Source organism: Galeopterus variegatus, unplaced genomic scaffold (genome assembly GCF_000696425.1).
Source record: "Galeopterus variegatus unplaced genomic scaffold, G_variegatus-3.0.2 Scaffold6122, whole genome shotgun sequence".
Lineage (NCBI taxonomy): Eukaryota > Metazoa > Chordata > Mammalia > Dermoptera > Cynocephalidae > Galeopterus > Galeopterus variegatus.
In genome coordinates this window covers 84,520-99,933 of record NW_007732233.1, presented here as the reverse complement: position 1 = coordinate 99,933, position 15,414 = coordinate 84,520, and the positions used below count along the sequence as shown (strand labels likewise).

Genomic DNA, 15,414 nt, shown 5'->3' with positions numbered 1-15,414 from the left:
TTTTTTTTTTGGTCATTTATTCTTTTAAAAGCGATGTATTACATTGATTGATTTGGGGATGTTACATCAACCTTGTATTCCCAGAATAAATCCCACTTGGTCATAGTGTATAATCGTTTTTATATATTGCTTAATTCAGTTGGTTAATATTTTGTTAAGGATTCTTGCATTTTATGTTAATTGATTTTAGTTTTCTTTTCTTGTGATGGCTTTGTTTACCGTTGATATGGGGTTATACTGACCTCCTAGAATTAGTTAGGAAGTGTTTTATCCTCTCCTATTTTCTGAAAGTTTTTGAAGGGTTGGTAATATTTCTTTTAAAAATATTTGATAGGGGCCGGCCCATGGCTCACTCGGGAGAGTGTGGTGCTGATAACACCAAGGCCACAGGTTCGGATTCCATATAGGGATGGCCGGTTCGCTCACTTGGGAGAGCGTGGTGCTGACAACACCAAGTCAAGGGTTAAGATCCCCTTACCGGTCATCTTTAAAAATATATATATATATATGTTTGATAGAATTCACCGACGAAGCCATCTGGACCTAAGCTGTTCTCTTGGGGAAGATTTTTAATTACTAATTCAATTTCTTTGCTTGTTATATGTATATTCAGATTTTCTACTGCTTATTGGGTTAATTTTGGCAATTTGTATCATTTTAGGAATTCATCCATTTTATCTAAGTTGTCTAATGTGTGGGCATAAAATTGTTCATATAATCCCTTTTAATCCTTTTAATTTCTTTAGAGTAGATAGTGATGCTCTCTTTCATTCCTGATTTTGGTAATTTGTGTATTCTCTTTTTTGTGTGGTCAGTGTAGCTAAAGATTTTTCAATTGTATTGATCTTTTCAAAGAACCAACTTTCAGTTTGATTTTCTCTATTGTTTTTCTGTTTTCTGTTTCATTGATTTCGGTTCCAATTTTTATTCTTTCTTACACTCTCTTTGGGTGTGGTTTGCTCTTTTTCTAGTTTCTTAAGCATAGTTATTGATTTGATACTTTCTTCTTTTCTAATATAGGCATTTGAAGCTGTAAATTTCCCTTAAAGCACCACTTTCTCTGTATCCCATTCTGTTTTTAAAATTAAACCTTTTATTATGAGATAATTGTGGATTCGAATGTTGTCCTAAGAAATCATATAGAGAGATCCCAAGTACCCTTTACACAGTTTCTGTCCCCCATTGGTAACATCTTACAAAATTGTAGTACCATATCACAACCAGGATACTGACATTGATACAGTCAGGATACCTTTTTCCATCACCAAAGATCCCTCATGTGGACACATCTGCTTTCCTCCTACCCCCATTCCTCCGGTTCTTAACCCCTGACAACCACTAATCTGTTCTCTATTTCTATTCTTGAAATATTATTTAAGTGGAATCATACCTTTTGGAATTGGCCTTTTTACACTTAGCATAATTCTCTGAAGATTCATCCAAATTACTGTGTGTATCAATAGTTCAATCCTTTTAATTACTGAATAGTATTCCTTGGTATGGATGTACCATAGTTCACACATTGAAGGACATTGGGTTTTTTCCAGTTATTGCCTATAAACATTCATGTACAGGTCTTTGTGTGAACTTAAGTTTTTAGTTCTCCAGAATAAATGCCTAGGAGTACAATTGTGTGGGAGTTACATGTTTCGTTTTTAAGGAAACTGCCAGACTGTTTTCCAGAGTGGCTGTGCTGTTTTACATTCTCACCAACAATGTGTCCAGTTTTTCCACATCCTGGCCAGGAATTGGTGGTGTCACTATTTTTTATTTTTATTTACTTATTTATTTATTTATTTTTTAAAGGTGACCAGTAAGGGGATCTTAACCCTTGACTTGGTGTTGTCAGCACCACGCTCTCCCAAGTGAGCTAACCAGCCATCCCTATATAGGGATCTGAACCCGTGGTCTTGGTGTTATCAGCACCACACTCTGCTAAGTGAGCCACGGGCCGGCCCTTGTCACTATTTTTTATATTAGCCATTCTGATAGGTGTGTAGTGATAATTCATTGTGGTTTTAATTTGCATCTCTTTAATAGCCAATGATATTGAATGTCTTTTTATGGGCTTGTTTGCCATCTGTACATCCTCTTTGGTGAAATGACTGTTCATGTCTTTTCCTCATTTTGTAATTGGATTATTTGCTTTTTTACTGTTGAGTTTTGAGATACTAATCCCTTGTTGACTATATGGCTGGCAAATATTTTCTCCCAGTCTTATTTTCATCCTCTAAGTAGGTACTTTTTTTTTTTTTTTTAAAGATGACCGGTAAAGGGATCTTAACCCTTGACTTGGTGGTGTCAGCACCATGCTCTCCCAGGTGGGCCACGGGCCAGCCCCTCTCTAAGTAGGTTCTTTTACAGTAAATTTTAAATTTTGATGAAGTCCAGCTTATCCATTTTTCCTTGTGTGGTGCTTTTGGTGTTTAGTCTAAGAACGCTTTGCCAGGCCCAAGATCCTGAAGATTTTCTCTTTTTTTTTTCCCTAACAGTTTTACAGTTTTATGTTTTACATTTAAGACCACAATCCATTTTGAGTTAATTTTTGTATAAGGTGTGAAGTTAGGTTAAGTTTTTTATTTTTCACCTATGAGTGTATAATTTCTATAGCACCATTTATTGAAAAGGCTCTTCTTCCTCCATTGAATTACTTTTGCACCCTTGTAAAAATCAGATGGGGTGGGTCTGTTTCTGGGTTCTCTATTTTGTTTCATTGATTTATATCCCTCTGCCAATATCATACAATCTGGATTACTGTAGCTATATAATAAATCATGAAATCAGGTCTTGCTTCCACTTTATTCTTATTTTTCAAAATTAATTTAGCTAATCTAATTCCTTTTGCTTTCCATATAAATTTGGGAATCAGCTTGTCTATATCAATAAAAAACCTTGCCAGACTTTTGGTAAGAATTGTATTAAACCTGTATACCAGTTTAGAGAGAATTAACATCTTTTCTATGTTGAGTCTTCCAATCCATGAACACAGAATGTCTCTACACTTATTTACATCTTCTTTTATTTTTTTCATCAAATGTTTTGTAGTTTTCAGCATATAAGTCATATACATGTTTTGTCAGATTTATACATGAGTATTTCATTTTTTTGAGCAATTGTAAATGGCATGTTTTAAATTTTGGTGTCTGTGTGTTCATTGCTAACATACAGAAATACAGGTCTGTTAGCTCAGTTGGTTAGAGCATGGTGCTGATAACACCAAGGTCCAGGGTTTGATCCCTGCACCAGCCAGCTGACAAAAATAAAATAAAATAAAAAGAAATGCAATTGATTTTGTGTGTTTATCTTGTATCCTGTGACCTTGCTGAACTCACTTACTCTAGGAGTTCTTTTATAGATTTTCTGCATAGACAATCATGTCATCTGCAAATAGGGCGCTGTGGACTGAATTGTGGCCTCCCAAAGTCCATGTGTTAGAAACTTGAGGCGCCGGCCTGTGGCTCACTTGGGAGAGTGTGGTGCTGATAACACCAAGGTCATGGGTTCGGATCCCTATATAGGGATGGCTGGTTAGCTTACTTGGGAGAGTGTAGTGCTGACAACACCAAGTCAAGGGTTAAGATCCCCTTACTGGTCATCTTTTAAAAGAAAAAAAAAAGAAACCTGACCCCCACTGTAACTGTGAAGGTGGGAAATCCTAGTATAATAATTGAAAGATGGGGCCTTGAAGAGGTGATTAGATTGTTAGACCGTGCCCTGGAAAATGGATTAATCCGTTGATGGTTCAATGGTGGTCATGGATGTGGTTCTGTTCGCTTTAAAAGAAGAGCATGTGAGAGTCTCTCTCTCTTTGTTTCTGCCGTTTCACCATGTGATACCCTGCACTGTAGTTACCACCAAGAAAAGGCCCTCACCCAATGGGTTTCTTGGACTTTGGACTTGCCAGACTCTGAAACTGTAAGCAATAAATATTGTTTCTTCACAAATTACTCAGTTCCAGGTATTTTGTTATAAGCAACAGAAATGGATGAATACATAGGGACAGTTTTATTTCTTTCCAATTAAAATGCCTTTTATTTCCTTTTTTTTTTTTTTTTTTTTTTTTTTGCCTTACTGCACTGGCTAGAAGGTCCAGTATTATGTTGAATAAGGTGATGAGAGGGGACATCCTTGCCTTGTTCCAGTTCTTGGGGGAAAGCATTCAGTCTTTCACCAGTAAGTACAATGTTAGCTGTAAGGTTTTTTTCTTTTACTTTTTGTTTTTGGCAGCTTGCCAGTACAGGTAGCTATAAGTTTCCTTTGTAGATTTTTTTTTTTAGCAAGTTGAAGAAGTTACCCTCTATTCCTAGTTTTTTGGGAATTTTTATCAGAAATGGGTGTTGAATTTTGTCAAGTGCTTTTTCTGCATCAATTGGTATGATTATGCGATTTTTATTCTCTAGCTTGCTAATGTGGTGGATTACATTGATTGATTTTTTAATATTGAACCGGATTTGTGTCCATTGAACAAACCTCACTTGATCATGGTGTATGATTTTTTAAAAGGAAAGTTTTTTATTGTAGTAAAATCACATAGCATAACGTTTCCCATTTTAGCCATTTTAAAGTGTAAAATTAATTAACATTAAGTACTTTCACAATGTTGTGCAATCATTACCAATATCTAATTCCAGAACATTTTCATCATCCCAAAAAGAAACCTTATACCCGTTAAGCAGTTAGTCCCTATTCCCATTCCTCCCAGCTCCTGGCAACCACTAATGTGCTTTCTGTTTATATGGATTCGCCAACTCTGGATAATTCATATAAATTGAATCATACAACGTGTGTTTTTTGTGTCTGGTTTCTTTCACTTAGCATAATGTTTTCAAGGTTCATCCATGTTGTAGCATGTGGCAGTACTTCATTCCTTTTTATAACTGAATAATATGCCATATTTTGTTTATCTGTTCATCTGTTGATGAACATTTGGGCTGTTTCCATGTTTTGGCTATTGTGAATAGTGGTGCAATGAACAATCATCTACAAATTTTTGTTTGAACACCTGTTTTCAATTCTTTTGGGTATATGCCTAGAAGTGGAATTGCTGAGTCATGGTAATTATATGTTTTAACTTTCTGAGGAGCTGCCAAACTATTTTCCAAAGCACCTACCCCATTTTACATGAGATTTTTAAGATTAAGAATTCAATTTCCTTAAGAGATATAAGACTATCCCAATTATATATTTTATATTGGGTGCATTGTGGTAGTTTGTGTTTTAGAGGAATTGGTGCATTTCATCTTAGTTGTCAAGTAATGGTGTATAGTTATCTGTAGTATTCCCCTATTATCTTTTGATGCCCACAGAATCTGTGGCGATATCTCTGTTTCATTCCTGATATTGGTAGTTTGTGTCTTTCCTCTTTCTCTTTTGTCTGTCTTGCTAGATCGATTTCATTGATCTGTTTTGAAGAACCAGCTTTTTGTTTTATTGACTTTTCTCTATTGTTTTTCTGTTTTCACATTGGTTTCCAATTGTATCTTTATTTTCTCCCTTCTGTTTGCTTTGGGTTTATTTTGCTTTTCTTTTTCTAGGTTCTTGTTTAGATTATTACTTTGAGATTTTTACTTCCAGAGTTGCTTTAGCTATATTGTATTTTCACTTCCATTTAGTTCACAACACAAAAAATGTGTTGTTATTTTGATAATAGGTGATTTATTTTTCTTTCCAATTTTTTCCAAAATATGTTTACTTTTTAATTGTGATAAGAAATACATAACATAAAATTTGCTATGTTAACCATTTTTAAGTATACAGTTCAGTATTGTTAAGTATATTCACATTGTTGTAGAACAGAGCTCAAGAACTTTTTCATCTTGCAGATTTGAAGCTCTATACCCATTAAACAACAATTCTCCTTTATCCCTTCCCCTCAGCCCCTGGTAACCACCATTCTACTTCCTGTTTCTATGAATGTGACCAATTTTGATACATCATACAAGTAGAATCATATATGTAGACTTGACCTTTTCAAGTCACTGTATTTTAAAAATTTCCCTTGAGATTTCCTCTTTGACCCACAGATTATTTAGAAGCGTGTATGATTTCAATTCTTTTAATTTATTGAGACTTATTTTATCACCTATGATATGGTCCATATTGAAGAATGTTCCGTGTGTGCTTGAAAAGTGGAATGTTTCAAAAATGTCAGTTAGGTCAAGTTAGTTGATAGTTGTATTAATTTTTATTGCCGCTATAACAAATTACCACAAATTTAGTGGTTTAAAACAACAGACATTTATTATTGTACAGTTCTGGAGGTCAGAAGTCTGAAATGGGTCTCACTGGGTGATGATGTAGGTGTTGGCAATGCTGCATTCTTTTCTGGAGGCTCTAGGGGAGTATCCATTTCCTTGCCTTTTTGACTTCTACAGGCTGCCTGCATTCCTTGGCTCATCCTGTCTCCTTCTTTCATTTATAAAGGACCTTGTGATTACATTGGGCCCACTCAGATAATCCAGGATAATCTCCCATCTCAAGATCTTTAACTTAATCACATATGCAAAAGTCACTTTTGTCATGTAAGGTAACATAGTCACAGGTTCTGGGGATTAGGATGCGAACATCTGTGGGGGGCCATTATTATGCTTACCATAATAGTGTTCAGGTTTTCTCTCTAGTTTTTCTATCAGTTATTGAGAGTGGGGTATTGAAATCTTTGCCTATTATTGCCGAATTGTCTATTTCCCCATTGAATTCTTTCATTTTTTGCTTCATGTATTTTGAGGCTCTCGTTAGGTGTATATACAACTTACAATTGTTATATCTTCCTGATTTGTGGACCCTTTTATCGTCATGAAATGTACCTCTGTCACTAGTGATATATCTTGTCTTAAAGTCTATTTTGTCTGATATTGTTGTACACATAGCCTCAGCCAGGAATGTGCTTGCCCCAACCACTATGGCACCTTAGATTGGAGACTAGGTGTTGAACTTCCCTTCTCATTCTTTGCTGAAATTGTCACTTTCTCTGGCAGTGCTACTGTGCATAGGCATTATCCACTGCTCCAAACTGAGTAAGACCACTTTGTGGCAGCCAAGCTGCCAGTTCTCGCGGCTAGCCCAGCCCTAGCAGAACCTCCATGCCAAGTGAGCTGGGGGGATCCGGGAGCAGCCCCAGGGAGGAATGCTGCAGACTCCCACTGTTCTCCCACAAAGTTCAGCAGTTTTTCAAGCATGATCGTGTCTCAAATTGTTATATGATTGCTTTTGTCCATTTTGTCCAACTTTATAGTTACTTTTCTGGGAGAGGATTTGCCTTCCACCTTCCTTGGAAGTCCTGCCTCTACTATGGTATTGTGGTTTTTTAAAATAGATTTCTTTTTTCAGATGAAGGAAATTTCCTTTTAATTCTAATTCTCTTAGAGATTTTTTGTTTTGTTTTGTTTTAAATGATGAGTAGATGTTTATTGTCTCTTCTGTATCTCATGAGATGATTATATTTTTTCCTTTAATGTACAAGATATATTACTAGATTTTCTGATGTTGAACCTTTCTTGATGCATTCTTCATAAAATTCTACTTGATGATACCACATTACTTTTTTAATACATTGCTAAAATTTGGTTTGTTATTTTATTTAGAAGTTGTGTATGCATATGACTAAGTGAGATTGGTCTAAAACGTTTTTTTTTGTTTTTTTTTTTTTTTACTGTTTTGTGGATTTGATATCAAGTTTATATTAGTCCAAAAAATGGGCTGAGTAACTTTTCCACTTCTGTTTTCTGAACTATATTGTTTAGAGAGATTATCTTTTTTTGAAGGTTTGGTAAGACTTTTTAGTACAACTGTGTGGACTTGGTATTTCTTATGAGAGACATTTGATTATCAGTTGCTATTTTGGTAATTTATATTTTTCTTGAAATCTTTTCATTTCATCTTAGTTTTCAAATGAACTAAAATACAATTGTTCATAGTATTCTCATATGTTATTAAAAATCTCTACTGTTATTGTTTGTTATATTTCCTTTTTTATTCCTAATATTGTTTATTTTCTCTCTCCTTTGATCCTTTCAGATGATCAGACTTGCTGGAATTTTTTCTATTTTAGTGCTTTTGTCAGAGAACAAGATTTTTTTTTTTTTTTTTGTCTTTTTTCATGTCTGGCAACGGATCGCAACCCCCAGTGTCGCGCCCGTACCGGACCGGGACCGGTAACGGGATCACAACCCTCGGTGATCGGTGTTGCGCCCGCACCTCGCTCAGCCAGTGAGCAGGAACCAGTCTAGAGAACAAGATTTTGTATTGATCGCTGTTTTGTTTTCTGACATAAATTTCTGCTCTTGTATTTTTTATACCTATCTTTCTGTTTCCTTTGGGTTTACCTTTTAAACTCTGGGGTCCTGAACTGAATATATAACTCACTTATTTTCAGGCTTTCCTATTTTTGTTTTTACAGTTTTTTTTTTTTTTTTTTAATCAAGCCCCTATCGCTTCTCGGCCTTTTGGCTAAGATCATGTGTAATCAAGCCCCTTCAGGAGCCAGCAGGTTCAACATCTCACCACAACAGGAGGGGCCACCGGACCCTGATCAGTTACTTGAGGCTTGGGTGTGTTTTGTTTATTTTATTTTATTTTATTCATTTTATTTCATTTTTTATTGAAATACAATTCACATACCATAGAACTCACCCTTCCGAAGTATATAATTCAGTGGTTCTCAGTATGTTGACAAAGTTGTGCAACCATCACCGACTGTCTAATTACAAAACATGAAACTCCATATCCATTAGGTAGTCATTCCTAACCTTCCCCAGCTCCCTGACCTACACACACACCTAGCCCCTGGCAACCATTGATCTACTTTCTGTCTCTATGGATTTGCCTATTCTAGTCATTTGTGTTTATGGAATCATACAATATGTGACCTTTTATGCTTGGCTTCTTTCATTTAGCATCATGTTTTTAAAGTGCATCCATGTTGTAGCACACATCAGTACTTGTATTACTTTTCTACCTGCCGTAACAAAGTACCGCAAACTGGGTGGCTTAAAACAGCAGAAATTTACTGTCTCACAGTTCTGGAGGCTAGAAGTCTGAGATTATGGTGTTGGCGGGGTTAGTTCCTTCTGAGGGCTGTGAGGGAGAATCTGTTCCAGGCCTCTCCTAGCTTCTGGTGATTTGGGGGCAATCTTTGGCATTCCCTGGCTTGTAGATACATCACCCTTATCTCTGCTTATCTTCATGTGGCATTCTCCCTGTATGTGTGTCTGTCTCTGTGTCTAAGTTTCCTCTTGGATTAGGCCCCACCCTAATGACCTTATTTTAACTTGATTACGTCTTTAAAAAAAAAACTCTATTTCCAAGTAAGGTCACAATCTGAAGTACAGGGGGTTAGGACTTCAACATATCTTTTTTGGGGGACACATCTCAACCCACAACAGTACTTTGTTCCGTTTTATTGCCAAATAATATTTGAATAATGTGGGTATACCATGTTTTCTTTTTTCTTTTCTTTTTTTTTTGTCTTTTTTGTGACCGGTAAGGGGATCGCAACCCTTGGCTTGGTGTTGCCCGCACCGCGCTCAGCCAGTGAGCGCACCAGCCATCCCTATACAGGATCCGAACCTGTGGTGGGAGCACCGCTGCACTCCCAGCGCCGCACTCTCCCGAGTGAGCCACAGGGTCGGCCCTTATACCATGTTTTCTTTTTTTTTTTTTAAAAGATGACTGGTAAGGGGATCTTAACCCTTGGCTTGGTGTTGTCAGCACCACGCTCAGCCAGTGAGCGAACCAGCCATCCCTATATGGGATCCGAACCCGGGGCCTTGGTGTTATCAGCACCGCACTCTCCCGAGTGAGCCACGGGCCGGCCCTATACCATGTTTTCTTTATCCATTCATCCACTGATGGCCGTTTGGGTTGTTTCCACCTTTTCATTATTATGAATAATGCTGCTATCAACATTTAGGTTTTTTTTTTTTTTTTTTCCTTTTTGTCTTTTTTCGTGTCCGGCAACGGATCACAACCCTCAGTGTCGCGCCCGTACCGGACCGGGACCGGCAACGGGATCGCGACCCTCGGTGTCGCACCCGCACCACTCTCAGCCAGTGAGCGGGAACCGGTCTGTTTGTAGGATCTGAACCCTCGGCGGGAGCGCCACCGCGCTCCCCAGCGGTGCACTGTAGCAGTGCGCCACTGGGCCGGCCCAACATTTAGGTTTTTTTTTTTTTTTCCTTTTTGTCTTTTTTCGTGTCCGGCAACGGATCACAACCCTCAGTGTCGCGCCCGTACCGGACCGGGACCGGCAACGGGATCGCGACCCTCGGTGTCGCACCCGCACCACTCTCAGCCAGTGAGCGGGAACCGGTCTGTTTGTAGGATCTGAACCCTCGGCGGGAGCGCCACCGCGCTCCCAAGCGGTGCACTGTAGCAGTGCGCCACTGGGCCGGCCCAACATTTAGGTTTTGTGTGGGCATATATTTTCACTTCTCTTGGGTATATAACTGGGAATGGAATTGCTGGGACATATGGTAACTCACTGTTTAGCCTTTTGAAGAGCTTTCAGGTTGTTTTCCCCAGATGCTGCACCATTTTACATTCCTACCAGCAATGTTTGAGGGCTCCAATGTTTCTACACCTTCATCAGCACTTAATTATTTTATGTCTTTTTGATTTTAGCCATCCTAGTGGATGTGAAGTAGTATCTCGTTGTAGTTTTGATTTGCATTTCCCTGATGGCTAATGATATTGTAAATCTTTTTGTGTGCTTGTTGGCCATGTGTATTTCTTTGGAGGAATGTCTATTAACTCTCTTGCCCGTTTTTAAAAAATTTTTAAATTTATTTATTTATTAATAATATTATTTTTTTACATTCTAAGATGTGTTGTGGAGCAGTTGGGGGGTTGGGGAGAAAGAAAGTGGGAGGGAAATAGGGCAGAGGAGGAGGAAGGAGGGAGAACATGGTCGAGGCCCATGGCACCCCCCCATTCCATCTTGCCCATTTTTAAGTTGGGTTGTCTTTTTATTATTGAGTTCTTTATGTATTCCAGATACAAGCCCCTTTTCAGATATGTGACTTGCAAATATTTTCTCCCATTCTGTGGATTATCCTTTTACTTTCTTGATGGTGTCATTTGCAGCACAAAACTTTTAATTTTGATGAAGCCCAATTTATTTTTTATTTATTTTTTGTCATTTGTGCTTTTGGTGTTGTATCTAAGAAGCCATTGCCAAATCCAAGGTCATGAAGATTTACTCCTGTGTTTTCTTCTAAGAGTTTTATAGTTTTAGCTCTTGCATTCAGGCCTATGAGCTACTTTGAGTTAATTTTTGTGTGTTGTGTAAGGAAGAGGTCCAGCTTCATTCTTTTGCATGTGGCTATCCAATTGTCTCAACACCATTTGTTGAAGAGACTATTCTTTACTCACTGAATGGTCTTGATACCCTTCTCAAAATCAATTGACCACAAATGTAAGGGTTTATTTCTGAGCTCTTAATTCTGTTCCATTTATCTGTATACCTATCCTTATGACAGTACTACACAGTCTTGATTATAGTAGCTTTGTAGTAAGTTTTGAAATCAGGACGTGTGAGTCCTCCAACTTTGTTCTTTTTCAAGATTATTTTGGCTATTTTGGGTCCCATGCATTTTCATATGCATTTTACAATTAATTTATCTATTTCTGTTAAACAAAACAAAACAACCTGGGATTTTGATAGGGATTGCATTGAATCTATAGATGAATTTAGGGAATTTATTGTATTAGTCCGTTTCTGTTGCTTATAACAAAATACACAGAACTGGGTGATTTAAAAGAAAACAATTTATTGCTTACAGTTTCTGAGGCTGGGAAGTCCAAAGTCCAGGGAACACATCTGGTGAGAGCCTTGGTGGTGGTGACTGGTGGTGGTGGCAGAGTACCACTTGGTGGTGGCAGAGTACCACTTTGGGAAAATGGTGGAGCAGAGAGAGAGAGAGTAACCTCCTCATTCACTCTCTTTTTAAAGCCCTCAGAACCACACCCCTGACCACCGTTATTAATCCATTCACTATGGCATGGTCCTACAATCTAATCACCTCTTCAAGGCTCCACCTCTCAATTACCGTAATAGGATTTCTCACCCTCTTAACAGTAACAGTGGGGGCTAAGTTTCTAATACATAAAACTTGGGGGACACAATTCAAGTTTCAGTGAGTTTTGAGGGGACATAATTCAATCCACTACAGGAAATATTGTCATCTTGACAATGTTTATTTTGCAATCCATAAACATGATATGTCTTTCCATTTATTTAGATCTTCCTTCATTTCTTTCAACAGTGTTTTATAGCTTTCAGTGTAGAAGTCTTCTGCTGCTTAAATTTATTTATCGGCATTTTATTCTTTTAGCTCCTATTATAAATGGGATTGTTTTATAGTTTGATTTTTGGATTTTTCATTGCCAGTGTATAAAATAAAACTGATTTTTGTATATTTTGTATCCTGCCATACTGCTGAGCTTACTTATTGATTCTAACTGTTTTTTAGGGTATTCCTTAGATTTTCTATATTTGAGACTGTCATCTGCGAATAGTTTTGCTTCCTCCTTTTCATTTCAAAGGTGCCTTTTATTTCTTTTTTGTGCCTGATTGTCCTGGCTAGAACCTCTACTACAGTGTTGAGTAGAAGTGGCGAGAGCAGACATCCTTGGCTTGCTCCTGATCCTAGGGGTAAAACATTTAATCTTTCTGCCTCAAGTATGATGTTAGCTGTGTGGTTTTCATAGACGTGCTTTGCTTGTCCCATTTTTAGTGGGCTAAAATTGGCTATTGGGTTCAGGTGTTCTCAGTGTGATCCTCCATTATAAAATTCCCCTTTAACCCCTCATCTACAGGTTTTAACATCCATTGATAATTGTAACCTAATTCATAACTTCATTAGGAGTGGCAAAATGTTGATTTTCTAATTCTTTCATTCTTTCTGCATTTTTTTTTTTTTTTTTTGCTGGAATTCTTCTGTGAAGAAAAAATTTTCTCCATTAACTATTTGGCAAACTTAGAATTCTGTCTAGGGACTGGAATGCTGTAAATGTTTGAGTCTTTCCATTTATCCCTTTCCAGAGTTATGAGATGGTGCTCTAGCATGATGGAGTTTTGTTAAGATTATTTCTGTGGGCTCATGGATATCATATGTTTTGCATATTTCAAGCAATTGCAATCATTATTATTTCTGATGCTGAAATTATCCTTTGTTTGGCCAGTGGGAACCCCTTCAAGGTAACTCCTGTGCCTTCCTTTTTTCTTTAAGAGGGACTTCTTTCATTTCCTAAGCACTGTGCATCTTGGTGGTACTAGCTTCTCCTACAAGTTGTCACAGAAATCAGAGCAGGTTTGAAACTAGATCATAATTACTCCAAAGTGCTTTTCACAGTTAAGATAAGTATACATTTCAAAAGGTGGCCTCTGGGCCTTCCTCTCTCTTTCACACACACACTCACACACCCTCTCACTCAGTGGGAATGTTGTTCAGCTGCTGGGCTTGGCTGCTCATGTCAGGTACTGCACCACGAGGAACATGACCACACGGGTAAGGAGCATCCTGCCAATCATAAGATACTTGTCCTGGAAAGCCTGCTTCTCAATGTGCCACATCTCCATGTTGGATAAGCCCAGCATTTTGGCAAAGTCCAGGATCTTCTTCGGCATCCCTTCAAGGTCAGTCTCTGGGCCCTCAGTCTCTCCAGAATACTGTGCCCACCTCCAATGAGATTATCCATGCCATAGTGGATTTTCTGGAGGGAAGAGTTAAATTGCAGTGATTCATCCATTTGTATGGTAATGTCAGAGTCGTTAGTGGTGAAGGTGTGAGACAGAGTTCCTCTCACTGTCTCTCCTGCTCCTCCCTTGCATAGCGCTGATGCTGGCAGCTTCTGAGAGCAGTCTGCAGATGCTGAACATCATACTTTAACTGGTCAACATGAAGTTTGGCATTCTGCCCTTTGTTAGGGGGCTCCTTGCTGGACAAAATCTCCAGATGTTCTAGATGGCTGAATATCTGGTCTATGCTTGCTTGGATTTCATTTTTGACCAAGTGCAGAGACTGCTTGTCTGCCATCTCCAGGCGCCCCATGTGAGACTGGATCTCATGGACCTGCTTGTCTGTTTGCTGATACAGTGGCTACATGTCGCCAGCCACGCGGGCTCTGGCTCTGACTTCCTCAGAACACGTCCTCACCTACGCTTTCCTAATAGCATCCTTGCAAGTTGTCCCACGTTTGTCTTGTACATTTCCTGTCCCAGGCTTGGAATCAGCCATTTCTGGACCTTCCTTTTTAAAAATTAATCCATTTAAGAATAAAAACTTACTCCAAAATACGGATTTTGCTACATCTGATAACTTTTGATATGTATCAAATTGAGATACAAATATTCCAATTGAGATATAAATATTTTGTAATTTCTATCTTTTTTTTTTTTTTTAAGATGACCAGTAAGGGGATCTCAACCCTTGGCTTGGTGTTGTCAGCACCACGCTCAGCCAGTGAGCAAACCGGCCATCCCTATATAGGATCTGAACCCGTGGCCTTGGTGTTATCAGCACCGCACTCTCCCCAGTGAGCACGGGCCGGCCGTAATTTCTATCTTGATTTCCTCTTTTTTTGAAAAAGCTTTACTGAGATGTAATTCACATAGCATACAATTTACCCATTTAAAATGTACAATTCACTAGTTTTCAATATATTCCCAGATATGTATAACCATCATGACAGAACATTTGAATTACCTCAAAAGAAACCCCATACTCTTTGGTTATCAGCCCTCCGTTCCCCCATTCCTCCAAACCCTCAGCTCCAATAACCACTAATCTACTTTCTGCCTGTAGATTTTTCTATTCTGGACTTTCATATGAATGGAATAATATAATATGTGATCTTTTGTGTCTGGCTTCTTTCATTTAGCATAATGTTTTCAAGGTTCATCCATGTTGTAGCATGTATCAGAAGTTCATTTTTTAAAAACAGCTTTATTGAGATATAATTTACAAACCATACAATTTACCCATTTAAAGTGTACAATTCAATGATTTTTAGCATATTTATAGAGTTGTGCAACCATCACCACAGTGAATTTTAGAATTCTTTCATAGCCTCACAAAGAAACCCATGCCCTGTAGCTATCATCACCCCACCCCTCAGCACCCCCCTCTCCCCAGCGGTAAGCAATCAGTACTCTACTCTTTCTCTACAGATTTCCGCATTCTGGAACTTCATATGACTAGAACCATACAATATGTGGTCTTTTGTGACCGTTTTCTTTCACTTAAGCATAATGTTTTCAGGTTCATCCAAGTTGTAGCATCTATTAGTACTTAATTCCTTTTTATTACTGAATAATATTCCATTGTATGGATACACCACATTTTGTTTATACATTCATCTGCTGGTGAACATTTGGGTTTCCATCCTTTGGCTATTCTGAATAATGCTGCTCTA

At 38.0% G+C, this 15,414-nt stretch overlaps 1 pseudogene; it reads right to left on the bottom strand.

Annotated features, from left to right (window-relative positions):
- Positions 1–13,468: 13,468 nt before the first annotated feature.
- Positions 13,469–14,105, bottom strand: LOC103605852 (annotated as a pseudogene).
- Between the last annotated feature and the right edge of the window lie 1,309 nt (positions 14,106–15,414).